Genomic DNA, 12,735 nt, shown 5'->3' with positions numbered 1-12,735 from the left:
AAAAGATAAACAAAGCTGAATAAATCTGAGCAAAAAATCAATAAATTATGTACTATTGGAATTTAAACCAAAGTATCAAATAGATATCCATGAGTCCATATTGATATAAATAAATGATTAGATGGGGAGAAGAGACAAAGCTTGTATGCAGAAGAATCCCAAGTAATTTATGTAGATACAGAATCCTCAAGGATGTGTATAATTTCCTATTGTGAATATTCACTATACTTGCCTTGGCCTTTATTTCCTGGCCCTACACTTACCTGGCTTTAGACTGCCTGGGTAAAGAGCCTTGGGTTCTAATTCCAAGTTGGACACTAACCAATTGTACCCTTCAGGCCACTCTCCAGACATCAGTGCCCTTACCTGTGAGCTGAAGAATTGAGTAACATGGTCCTAAGTTTTCCTCTTGTTCTATCAAAGCGCGATTTTATATTTCAAATTTGGAATGTTGACTAAAACAACCTCATACAATAAGAACACTGAAAATAATAAAAACCCTACAAAAATCGAAGGCATTAGTTACTTGTTAGGCTGGCAGCCTTCTCTTACTAAACAGGGAGAGAAGCAGAGAAGAGTGTGTATTAATAGGTCTGATTCACTACCTGAAGCTCAGAGACGGAAGACAGAAAAGAAAATAAGGCATTTTAAAATTATTTTGGCAGTGAAAGTAAGAGAAGAAAATAGGAAGTGATTAAAAGTACACATCAGCCAATATAAGGCAGAAAGAGGAAATGCTCATGCGCGCGCGCGCACACACACACACACACACACACACACACACACACACACAGAGAATTGTAAAATGCTTCAAAATAACCACAGAAAGGGAAAAAAGATAATTGTGAAATGAGGGCCCTGCAGCAGGTAGCACAGAAAACAGAATCAGGCTTGCCAAGGAACATGAAGAGCCTCCTTTTCCTGTGAGAGGAAGGAAGGACAAGAGGAGTGACTCGGAAAAAGGGGTAGGTAGGGGGATGTTCTTATATAAGGTGGCACATAGAAAAACAGGATACTCAGTTAATGTTGACTTTAAGGAATGTGTCCCAAACAATAAAAAGTCCCTCCAAAATACTCATTGTTTGCATAAAACTCAAATGTAACTGGATATCCTGTATCTTATTGGGCAATCCTCCTCATATTTTGATCTCAGTATTTCCCTAAGGACAAAGCCAGCTATGAATCTTTGGCGCTCCAGTTCAAGCTGGACAAGTAGCCAGCTCTCTACTGGACATCTCTTAAATGACTCACAGAGTCTTCAACATAATCGGTCACTAGCTGAATTCCTGAGCTGCTCAAACCAGAAACCCTTCCCTGATGGCTTATTTTATCTTACTACCAAAATCTACATCATCACCAAGCTCTGACAAATCCAGCCACAAGACAGGTCTCAAAGTTCACACATTTCTCTCCACCCCCACCTCTTCCCCCTTCATTCAGGACACCATGATCTCTGGCCTGGATTAATACAATTGTCAAGTATGGAGTTACACCCTCCTTCAAACTTTTCGTCACCCCACAACCAGGGGATCATTTTATTTATTTATTTTTGATTTGAGTGTAGTTGGCTCACACAGCAGTTTCACATATACCACAGTGGTTCATCTTATTTCCCTACTTATAAGCCCTTAGTTCTTCCCCTTAAACTTCATACATAATCAAATCTGTTGCCATGGCCCACGAGGCTGAATGTGACCCTGCCCCCCGTGTACCCCTCCTCTGTGCCCTTGTGTCACTTTTCCATGCAGCCCCCTGTGCTCCAGTGGCTGTGGTCTTATTTTCTTGAACATGCTAACCTTTCCTCCCTCGTTAATGCATTAGCACACTAGGCTGCTCCCGGCTTTCTATGAGGCTTTATCTAAACAGTATCTGTACAGATGACTCCTTATCCACAGTTGGCCTAGCAAGCTGCGCACAGATTTGACTTCCTCTAGTAACACCAACCTGGAGAAAAGACAGGGGTGACTGTGAAGAACAAATTTTTGAGCCTGCAAAAAGGAATAGAAAGCGTGATCCAGTCTGTAGTATCTCTCACCCTATGCTTCCTATGAAGTTTCTTTTCCAACTCAACCAGTTTACTCATTTTCTCAGCTCATTTTACAGATGTGAATTTGCAAACGTCTTTTTCCTTAGTATGTTCATCCCCTAGGTTTTGAATTTCCCATATGCCACTTTTCTTTCAAGTCCAACCGAAATTCTAACTGCCCCTTGAAATTCTGGGGCACCCCTCCTTCTGTCATCTCTGGGTGCTACGTGGGGAGGCAGAGGGAACACGCCATCACACATTCTTGGTTTCAGTCCCACCTTTCCCACTGACACACTCAGCTACCTAACTTCTTAGAGCTTTAGGCTCTTCAACTATGAAAAATGGATCGCAGGATGATGCTTATAGTTTTAGAGGAAATAAAACAAGATATAACAGCATAGTTCCTGGAACAAAGCAGACAATTTACACTAGTTTCCATCTTCCCTTTTTCATGCTTCACACTTAGACTATGTCACCACAGGATCTGATAACATAGATTCATTAGAACAAAAGGATAGGATGTAAATTAATAGAATCCTAGGACCAGCAGAAATCTTCAAAGTCATCAAATCCCTGAGTAGCACCTGCCTAGGTCATTCCAGACCACTCCAGAGGACCAGTTTTCCTTTTCTTTAATGCCTCTGGGCATTAATGTTATGAACTTGTCTCCAAGAGACTCCAGAAGAAATTAGAAGCTGAGATTTATTCTTGTCTCATTATGGAGCACTCTGGAAGCTGGATGCCCTCCTCTCCAGTATTCTCTTAAGATCTACCAGCTGCATACAGATCATGTCAATCTTTTCTACGTATTGAAGATTTTGGTAAACTGGGAGTACTTTGTTCTATTTACTCTTTAAGGCAGGTATTTTTGAATTAATGATACTGGTATCAATTGATATTCATAATTGCTCCCAAATGACTTTTCTGTTGATACAAAAAGGAATAGTTTCAACTCCCAAAATGTTTTACTTTCAAAGTCTAAAAAAAAATAATTTTGAATACACTTTAACCAGAAAAAAAAAAACAAAACCTTACCCTTTTCTCTTTGGATAATAGCAAGAAAGGATTCTCAATGGAAGGGAAGGTCAAGATTCCCTTCTCACTCTTCCTTCTTCCAAGGAAAGATTCTTCATCAGCTGGAGAGCACCAGAACTGGAATCACCTTTCCGGTTGTTTGGCAAGCAACATGGCTGCCCATGTGAGCTTGAAAGAGGAAACCCAATCTTGTAAGGGGATTTGGTTCTAAACAGTATATTGGTTTCTGCAGAGAATTCTTTAAGGGGAGGGAAGGGGATGGCTGGATCAGCGAGGCTGGGGCACTCCGGAGGCCTATCAAAGAGTTTAATTTATTTGTATTTATTTTACATTTATGCTCAGCAGGGGAACCTCTTGAGGAAAGTACACTGTGCATACATACTAAATATCAGCCAAATCGGTTTCCACGTTCATTCTCCTCATAAAACACGATTGGAGCACAATAAATATGGAAACATAAAATGCATTAAATTAAAATGTTATTAGTTAAAGCAGTTATAGGAACTTCTTATACATAATCATAAGGGCCCTGGCTCCCGTGGGAACATGAGGCAGGATGTTTCAGGCAATTTCTCCCATGGAGACTTAGGAGGCATCAGGCCCTCTAAAACCCCTGTTGGTTAAAATAGATTCCTATCAGCCACTGAAAAGATCTAAACTATCATTACCTCACATGTCTCATGTCTTATATGATAGACATGGGGGGGGTAGAAAAGACAACAAAAGCCAACAGAGAAAGTGTGCCCTCCATTTCAGATGGGAGTTCACCAACACAAATGTGGGAGGGAACGAACTTCTAGTCTTATCCTCTGTAAGTAATATAATTGTATATAAGACTAATGAAAATGTAATATATTTTAATGTATCCCTTCAATAAATTGCTTCACTGTGACATTGGACAAGGCTTTGATCCTTATACTTCTTGCCCCAATAATCTAGGACGAGGGTGGGGTCTTTAGGAAGGGACCCTTTCCAGGGTTAGATGGACCTGAATTTGTAATCCCACATCCACCAATTAACAGTTTCCCAAACCGCTCTGAACCTTTTCCTTTAAGTTTTAGATTAAACGGTTGGTGACTGGGGTGGGAAGATAATGGCTATCTAATGACAATTCATGAGATAACAGGTATAGCAGCAGACTGAGGAGCTACTGTCATCGATAGCATTTATTGTGCACCATGCACATGAGAAAACATTGGCAGCAGGAATACAGGAATATGAGCTCAAAGAAGGCGACTAAGTGTTTCTCGGGCATCTACCAACAGGCAAATAACACAACAAAGCTTTGTTAAGCGTCCAGAGACGTAGGAGATAAAATCCCAGCCCGCAGGCTTCTTTTAAAAGGGGGAGACAAGTCTAACCCACTCAACAGTATCAGAGACAGACAGTGTCAGAAGCACACATATGATATCTGGCAAAGAACAAACATGGATCAGTGGATTGGAGCAGTGAGCAAGACTTCATAAAGTAGACGTGCAGGGGTAGGAAGGGCAGGGAAACCAGGAAGGTGCAGAAAGGCATTTCAGAGGGCATGAAGAGTGTGAAAACACACTTTGAGTCAAGAAGCATGCAGCAGCACATTTGGGGTTCAGGGGAGAAGCCAGCAAGGCTAAAGTAGAGGTTTTATCTATACGTGAGCAGGAAGAAAGCCAGGCAGCAGGGGCTGGGCTTGGAGCCACATAAATTCTGGAGCCCCGGGAAGTCCCTAAAACAGAGGGCAGTTAAGAAAGAGTCTGGAGTGACAATAAATCATGTTTATTAGTTGTTCCAGTGTGGTAAAGATTCTAGTAAAAACCACCTACGATGGTGATTAGAGAAGGCAAGATGCCCTGGGAGGGAAGGCTTGCAGGAGCGAGGCCCGTGGATCTGTCCCTTAATTATTCTGCCCAGCTTCCAGAGGGGAGCATACACAGCACTCATTGGCAAACCATTCTCCACAATTCTTTATGGGTTCAACGATTAGCTTAAATTATTGAAGAGGTAAGCTAGGTCTCTTCATGCATCGTTAATGAGGCACATTGTTTCTTTATTTCCTATTCCCCCACTCCCCCCAACCAACAAAGATTTACTCTTTCTTTGCCCAGGACCATTGAACTTGCTGTTCTCTAACCTATAGAGCTCGAGAAAATAAGCTTTTCAAAAGCTCCTCAGACGGTGTGGGTGTAACTGCCCTGAGAGTGTACGTGTTACCCAACTAATAAGTCCAGTGACTCACCGTCTCCCAGGCCAGGAGGTCTGAGCAGAGAACCTTCTAGAGGAGGCCACAGAGAGGGTGGTGCTGGTTGTGAAGCATGAAGTGCCACGGACAAACACTCAGCTGTGGGATTGCTCAATGCGCGGTCTTGGCGGAGGCCTGGCACTTTACTGGGAGCGCTGAACCGCTGACCCGGTGGGGCAGGTGAGAGCAGTTGAAGGCAGCTCCAGGGACGCGATGCTTCCTTAGAAGGAAAGGAAGGAAGGAGCCAGGACTGTGGTTCTTGCTGTTCTCCCCTGGGGTGCTGTAGTGGAGCAGCAGCCCTCAGTGAGAGCCCAGAGGTGCAGACCGGGCCAGACCAGGAAACACGGCACTGAGAAACAAGAGCAGAGGTAGCCAGGAAAGAATGGGGCTTGTTTCCCCAACGCAAAGGTTCTCAAAGTGAGAGGGCCAAATCAGCAGCGTAGGTTTCACCTGGGAACTCACTGGAAATGTAAATCTTCACCCCCACCCCTCTAGATATGCTAAATCAGAAACTCTGGTGGTGGGGCCGACCTGTCAAGGTTTAACAAATCCTCCAAGGCAACTCTGATACAAACCGAGAACTGATACAAACTGAGAACTACTGCCCAAGGGAATAAACTCTCCTGAAAACTTCTTTCTCTGCTAAGGGTCTGTGACTGAACCCCGTTCACCCAGCACGTGGACTACGAGCTGAAAGCAGAATTCAAGGATCCTACTTTCCACTCAGTAATCTTTCTACAATGACTGGATGAGTCTAATCCAGCACGAATGAAAACCAGTATTAAAATGATGTTATTTCAAAATGTCCAAAGGTGGTTGATAGGAAAAGTTAGAGAAATTGTTCTAAAAACTTCCCATCTGTTACAGAATTTCCTGAATTCTCCAGTGTTTTGAAATACAATTAGAGATTTCACTTCATTCTAGGCATTATTGTTCTGGAATAAAAGGCACTTAAGAATGATGTAGCGTTTTATACATTTTTGGAGGTAATCATCTGGTTGATCGTTTTGCATCTCAGCAAAGTAGAAGATGTATCTTTTCTGGAATGAATAAATAGATGTTTAAAATGAGCGTAGTCACATAGACTGGCCTGCCACCCACTAGTTCTGGTATTGACCCTGTTGGAGATTAGGAGTCGGTTGACGTTAGTTTAGTGGAAGCATTCTGTTTGTCCAAAAATGTGGTGCATTTAGGAGTATACCAAGCTAAACACAACCTGCAACCAACCTGCAAAGAAATTTGGATTTATCTAAAGGAAAAACGTCAGGAAATATACCCAACAATATTCAAGGATAACTGACATGATACAGACTAGAAAGCCAAGAGAAGGCCCCACGATTCCTTATTTTCACTTAGTCCTAATTGGAGAACTAGCCCTGTGCATTTTCCTTTATTTTCCTGTGATATAAATATTGCCTTCTCAAACGCATATTCTCCCAATGCTCTATTATGTTATTCATGCCTTTTCTCACCTGCTTCTGCCTGAATGTCTTGATTCAAGTCGACCATTTATTGAAATTACATTTCAGAAATCAAAAGAGCAGCTCTTGTAGGGGAAAAAAACTGGAGGGGGGCCCTTGAGGGTGGGGCTGAGAAGTGGTGTGTGCAGGTAATTCCACAGGAAACAATTGATGCTCGTCTACAATAGGAAATGAACGAGATGAGTTTTTCCCCAGTCCTCTGGGGAAATCATTCAAATATACACTCTTATCAAACTCTAATAATGTTCTTGCTTCTGCCTGTTTGCTTTGATGAAGCTGATAATAACAGAAATCTACATTTATTTGCATTTTTCTACTAGAAGTCATTGAAGCATCCCAGAGCATAATTTTAAAGTGCATATGCCTATAAGTGGCAAAAAACATGAAGTGTCATACAAATGCAGGCAGAGGAGTTCAAAAATGGAATTCATTTCAGGAATGAGCTGTAAGCCTGCCTCCCTCTGTTTGGTGCCCTTGACCTGAGAAGCAAGGAAGGAGAGATCTTTTTTAAGCCTACTTTAGGCTAAAAACTAAGCATTTCCCCCCAGTAGTGCAACTGCTCTTGCATTTCCATTACTAGCTACCCTCTCCCCCCAAACACTGATAGAAATCATGTAGGCACACAAAATAACAGTACTGAAAGAATTCAGTGAAACATAATATCAGAAAGGTTTTACAGATCCTCTACTCCTCCATTCATTCCCCTGTACAGATTTGACAAACGTATCCCAGAGAATATAAATGACTTTTCCAAGACCACAAAGCAAACTGAAAAACAGAGTCGAGGACAGAAGGAAAGCTGTCAGATCCTTACTGCTGCCAACCCCATCCCCCCAACATCCCCACGGCACTGCCCTCAGGGTCAGAGCTCAGCCCAGGGAATCCTTCTGTTTAATTTTTGAAATCCCATTTTTAATTTTATACTTTTTGATACAAGTCGTCATTTTTACTTTGATTGAATCCTCATGAAAGAACATTGGTCCTTTCTAGTTCTGCAGTGTGGGGATTCTGTGAGTCAGGTTAATTTACGTGAGACAATTCTAAAACCATCCGCGGGAGCCCAAGCAGAACTAAAACAGACATTGACAGTTTTAGAGTCAGTTACTCTCTCCTTATACATTTGTAATTTTGTGATTTACTTTTTAGGGGTTGTGCAGTGCATTGTGGGGAGAAATAACTTTACAGATAATTTAGAGCAGAAACTTGAGGAAACTTGCAAGGAAGAAAGGCAAAACCTCAGTTAATTCAAGAAGCAAAACAAAACGTTCTTCTACTACAAAGCACAGAAAGTCCTCATCAGTTTTTCAGCTGAATTCATTTAGAGACTCTCTCTTTTCTTTTCTTTTTTTTTTAAATAAACATTTATTTATTTATTTTGAGAAAGAGAGAGAGAGAGCACATGCAGGAGAGGGACAGAGAGAAAAGGAGAGAGAATATCCCAAACAGGCTCCAAGCTCAGTGCAAAACCCAATGTGGGCTCAATCCCGCAAACCATGAGATCAGGACCTGAGCTGAAATCAAGAGTCGGACACTTAACCGACTAAGCCACCCAGTGCCCCAAGACTCTTTTCAAGGTGGCTGGCTTTGTGGCTATGAATCCCAGTACCGCACTTAATAACTGTGTGACTTTAGGCAAGTTACTTAACCTCTCTGTACCTGAGCATCCTTTCCATGAAAGAGACAGTAATACACACTTAGATATTTGTTGTCATGAGTAATGAGTTCATCCGTGTAAAGTTCTCAAAACAGCATGGGGAAATATAATAAGTGCTCAAAGGTGTTAGTGATTCTTTTAGCTGTTATTCATGCTAAACACAATGTGCACCAAGTAGGAAAATTCAGTTTTCTACAAAACATTGAATAGTTTATGGAACTCTCCAGGGCACAAAACCTTTTTCTCCACTTGACTGTATTTCCCCATCACACCAAACTATGAGGAAGGTGAAAAGATCATCATGTCCCTACTGTATATATCACACAACTGAAATAAAGGGAAATACGTTCAGATGTTATGTGGGAAAATGGGGTTAGAACCCCTGAGTTGGAAACATAAAGATGGATGGAAATTAAGATAACACACTAGTGTCTCAGCAAGGCTTGACTTTGAACTGAACAAATTTTTATCTTCCTCATCCTTGAAGCCAACCCCACCCCCTTCACTTGTTTTTCTGTAGAATCCTTTATTCCAGGAACTAGGTATTGATGTTGACATCCGCTGACCTCAGTGTGTACTTAGTAAGGACACTCAGATGGCTAGCGCCATCAGTAGTCAGGAGACCACCCTGAAGACGTGAGGATCATGGCTGGAAGCACATAGCAGCTTCCTATTGAATCCGCCCGGATCCTGTATTTTCCCATAAAACCCCTCAGCCTTTTATCCCTTAAGGGCTTGCACTCTTGGAGGCATTAGCCCGCTATTGCCTCCTTTGTCCTGCAAAGCAATACATGATCTTCCTTCTTCATCCCCAAACTCTGTCCTCCTGTTGCTATTTCCACTCCAGAGGACAGAGGTCTTGGAGAACACCATGTTCTCTGCTTGTGCCACGTGTGGTTACCTAAATGACAAATGCCCCAATTTCACCCTCATTCCTGGATCGAAGTTGGAGTGAAAGTTCCAAAACTAATGTATGAGGTGCTGATCACATGAACTAATATAACGGCATTAGTTGTATACTATTGGCTTTCTAAAAAATGTTATTTTCCCATTATAAAAATAGAAAATAACATGAGTATTAATGATAAAAAAATAAGTCTGGTCCTGTGGACTATCCTGTTTTGGACTCTTAAAATTGCGAGTTGCAGCCCACATATGCATTGGGAATTGTGGGATTTAGACTAACCCATGGAGAAGCTAAATAAATAATTATGGCCAATCTTATGTTTTTTAAGATGTGGATGGGGAATAGCTGTGTTTCCTTTTGATCACTCCCAGTTACATAAGACTTTCGCAGGTACAGAAGGTTCTTTTCAGTGACCCCATGGGAAGCTCATCTAGTGGTCTGGCATCATTAGATGTGACCAAGCAAAAGAGATAGATGATAGATGGATGGATGGATAGATAGATAGATAGATAGGTGATAGATAGATAGATAGATAGATAGATAAATAGATGGATGGATGGATGTATGGATAGATAGATGGATGGATGGATATATGGATGGATGGATAGATGGATGGATGGATAGATGGATGGTTGGTGAGATGGATGGATGGATAGATAGATAGATAGATAGATGGATAGATAGATAGATGGATAGATAGATAAATAGATAGATGGATGGATGGATAGATAGATGTATGGATGGATATATGGATGGATGGATATATGGATGGATAGATGGATAGATAGATAGATAGATAATAGATAAATAGATGATAGGTAGATACATAGATGATCGATCAATCGATCTGGTCCTTCCTGCTAGCACTGTAGTATCAGAGCCTCTGTCCCAAAGCAACCAATGTTACAGCCCCTTAGCCGGTTCATGCAGGGATGAGTATACCACACACCAAGTTCTGCAATTTGTCATGTTTGTTTGGTTCGGTTGGTTATTTTGTGTTTTGTTTTTCTGTTTTTCAGTTAGCTTAGCAGTATATCTTGAACATTATTCCATAGCAGCGTATCTGTTTCTCTTTCTTTATTTTCAGTGATAAAGAGGATAGCATCGTATGGACAGTATTTTAAACAGTCTTCTTAGTCTTTTGCTGTAACACATACTGCTGCACATGTACACTTTCCAGACTTTCGGAAACACGAATATCTTTCTTTTTGAAGTTTACCTATCAGACTTAATGTGTTCAATTTTCACCTTGCAGCAACTCTTATTTCATGAGTTGACCCTTCCTGAGAAAGTCTTCGAATATTCTCAGCATTTTGGTAGCCTTCGTTTTACTCTTTGGGGAATGAAACAGCCATTAAACAAGAAGACAAGGAAAGGGTAAAAAAATGCAGAGAAGAGCTTTCTTTCTGTGTTTCATTCTCTTCATGTTGATGGGGGTCAGCTGTGGGAGCAACAGAACATTGTAGCCATATACCTGAATACTATCATGAATATAGATGCCATGTCTTCTTTTAGGGCCATTTGAACACCATCTAACAGATGAAAATGATAAGAATAAGACCAAGCGCCTACATTTTAAAAATTCTTACAGCAATCTCACCCGGTAATCAACCATTTCTTTGTAAACTTTAGAGCAACTCTCTCAATGCATAAAACAAAAACTTTTTTTTTTATCACTCAACTTGTTTTAAGTTAATCCCATTATTTATCAAGGTATGACTTATCTGTAGTAAAAATTGTCTTTTTTAACTGTTTATTCTGTTATACTCTCCCATCATTATAAGTAATACTTCACTGTGTGGGTTTTTCAATTTTTTACTTATTTGTTTTCTTTTGCTTAAAATAGCTGAAGATTTTTAGCTCTATTCCTAAAACATTCCTATACTTCGTACAATCCTTCTTCCATCACTACTACTGAAACAGTCTCAACATAAGTATATTTCATTTGGGAGAAAGTTAACCAAATATTTGGTTGTGAGTTTTTATCATTATTTGCACATTGTACTACAGAGACAGAGGGTGTACGATTACATCCTTTTTATATTTCTTCTTGTTTTTTTTTTCTTTGACTTGTAGTGGCCATTTTGCCCCTTAACTTTGTATGTTCTGTTACTAACATTCTCTTTGTTTTCTCTCTAGATGCTCTGGGAGAGTTGTCGAAGTTCTGTAAATGTTTTTGTGCAAATGCTCAGTATTTTCACACACCCTGAGCACCCATTTGTTTTTTCCATGGAGTCATCCCTCGTGCAGTTCTTCAACTGATTGCTTCAATCTAACCTAGTTGCACTCAGTAGCCTTGGATTTATCTTTCACTTCACACCCCTGATGAGATTCCTTGTGTCCTGGGTTCACTCTTTGTCCTTTTGTTTTGCTAAGTACACTAGCTAGTAGCTGCCTAAAACATAGGGCTTGCAGTTCCATTTTCTGAGTCCTTTTATATGTGGACGTTTATCACTTATACCAGGAGCCGACAGTGATGGTTGGTGGGGTTTGGAAATCATCTCCTGTCAACATTTTGAAGGTTTAACTCTGTGGTCTCCTGGCCTGTCATGGCTCCAAATTCAATGCCATTTTTACCCCTCATCCTTTGTAAACTCCATTTACGTTTTGGTGTTGAAATGGGGTGTGATGGGCAGTGGGGTTCTTGGTGTGGATTTTTTTTTTAACTCAATGACCTCTTTCTATCATGAGGACACATATCCTCCTATCATGGGAAATTTTCTTTATGATTTGTTCGACAATTCCCAATGCTTCATTTTATCTATTCTCTCTCTATTGGGGGGAGGGGGGATTTTCTTGACTATCTTCCAAACACTTTATTGATCTTTTTGGATACCATATTTTTTTTTTCCAACGTTTATTTATTTTTGGGACAGAGAGAGACAGAACATGAACGGGCGAGGGGCAGAGAGAGAGGGAGACACAGAATCGGAAACAGGCTCCAGGCTCTGAGCCATCAGCCCAGAGCCCGACGCGGGGCTCGAACTCCCGGACCACGAGATCGTGACCTGGCTGAAGTCGGACGCTTAACCGACTGCGCCACCCAGGCACCCCATGGATACCATATTTTTAATTTTTAAGCTTATTTTTTGCTTTTTGTTTTCTTATCCCCACTCCCATGTACAGTATCCTGTTTTTATATTATGGCTATAGCTTCTTCTCTTAACTCTCCAAAAGAATTGAATATAGATTTTATATTTTAAAATTTTATTCTATTCCTTTGTTGAATCAATCTTTCTGTTTCCTTCTTTTAGTTTCTTACATGTTGAAAGCTTTCCTTAAGTATCTGGCAATCCTTGGCTATCAATTTGTATTGTAAAGTGAGGCATTAAGTAGCCAATAGAAACTCTAGATGAAGGGGAGTTGTTTTTGACTTGAGACCTTCCTAGTAGGGTCATTGGATAGCAGCTCTGA

Source organism: Herpailurus yagouaroundi, unplaced genomic scaffold, assembly GCF_014898765.1.
Source record: "Herpailurus yagouaroundi ecotype Mexico unplaced genomic scaffold, PumYag 163, whole genome shotgun sequence".
NCBI classification, from domain to species: Eukaryota; Metazoa; Chordata; class Mammalia; order Carnivora; family Felidae; genus Herpailurus; species Herpailurus yagouaroundi.
The sequence above is the reverse complement of the archived record's forward strand: the minus strand, read 5'-3'. Positions refer to the sequence as shown.